This window comes from Octopus bimaculoides, chromosome 25 (genome assembly GCF_001194135.2).
Source record: "Octopus bimaculoides isolate UCB-OBI-ISO-001 chromosome 25, ASM119413v2, whole genome shotgun sequence".
Lineage (NCBI taxonomy): Eukaryota > Metazoa > Mollusca > Cephalopoda > Octopoda > Octopodidae > Octopus > Octopus bimaculoides.
In genome coordinates, this window is record NC_069005.1 from 27,579,403 (window position 1) to 27,580,766 (window position 1,364).

Consider the following 1,364-nt stretch of genomic DNA (forward strand, 5'->3'; position numbering starts at 1 on the left):
GAGAATTACTGCTGTAAAATAAAGAATCTATTCCGTCAACAATGGTGGCGGCGATAAGATATCCAAAGGGAAATAACTTAGGTTTGTTTGCCAAGCGACATAACTCCTTTAACACAAATAGGATTTTTCTAAAAAAAATTTAAAAAATTCTAGTCGAAGGGAGTTATCTCCCTTGTCAGGCTGGACGAGCAGGCTGTTCCAGTTGATCCGATTAACGGAACAGCCTGCTCGTGAAATTAACGTGCAAGTGGCTGAGCACTCCACAGACACGTGTACCCTTAACATAGTTCTCGGGGATATTCAGCGTGACACAGTGTGTGTGTGACCCTTTGAATTACAGGCACAATAGAAACAGGAAGTATGAGTGAGAGAAAGTTGTGGTGAAAGAGTACAGCAGGGTTCGCCACCATACCCTGCCGGAGCCTCGTGGAGCTTTAGGTGTTTTCGCTCAATAAACATTCGCAACGCCCGGTCTGGGAATCGAAACCACGATCGTATGACCGCGAGTCCGCTGCCCTAACCACTGGGCCATTGCGCCTCCATAATTAAGTGCTATTAAGGTTGATTAAGTGAAACGTATGAGTCTTGTATTGAGGGATCAATCTAGCCCCTTTGTTATTGTATTTCTGTCGAAAGACATTGTCTTTGTTTTAATTAATTTTCGAAATAATGAAGAATTTTGTAAAACGACCTTATCATTATTAAGCTGATGTTTGGAACAAAAAATTAGCATGAAATTTTGATGGGAGATTTTAATTTAATGAAAGACTGAACCTAATGGAGGAGATGACAAAGGACAGAGATATCTTGTATGATGCCGTACTCAAGAAGACATGTCCTCCACACAGAAGTGTTAAGGCCGGTCCCCCCCCCCACTGCTGAAGAGGATTGACCTCCAAGAGCTCTGTGCCAGTGCCACATGAAAAGCACCCATGCTGGTGCCACATAATAGTGCCCATGCCACATAATGGCACCTGTGGCGGTGCCATGTAAAAGGCACCCAACACAGTCTGTAAAGGAGTTGATGTATGGAAGAACATTGCGCCATAGAAACCAAGCCAAAGCAGACTGTTACTGCAAACTCTACCACCGAAACCACAGCCATTCATTATGACCACTACAATCATACTACCACCATAACTATCACCACCACCACCATTATCATTACAAACTCTACCACCAAATCCACAACCATCATTATGATCACCATGACGACGACCACCACCACCATGACCACCACTACGACCACAATCACCACCATCATCATCATTACAACTTCTATCACCAAAACCACAACCATCATTATGACCACCACCACTAGCACCACCACCACCACCACCACCATCATCATCATTACAAGCTCT

At 43.9% G+C, this 1,364-nt stretch overlaps 1 protein-coding gene across 1 annotated transcript in view; it reads left to right on the plus strand.

Annotated features, from left to right (window-relative positions):
• The window catches only part of LOC106879683 (transmembrane and coiled-coil domain-containing protein 4), a gene marked incomplete at its 3' end in the record, with an annotated part of 35,646 nt that overhangs the window by 29,540 nt on the left and 4,742 nt on the right, over positions 1 to 1,364 (plus strand). The window lies entirely within an intron of this gene.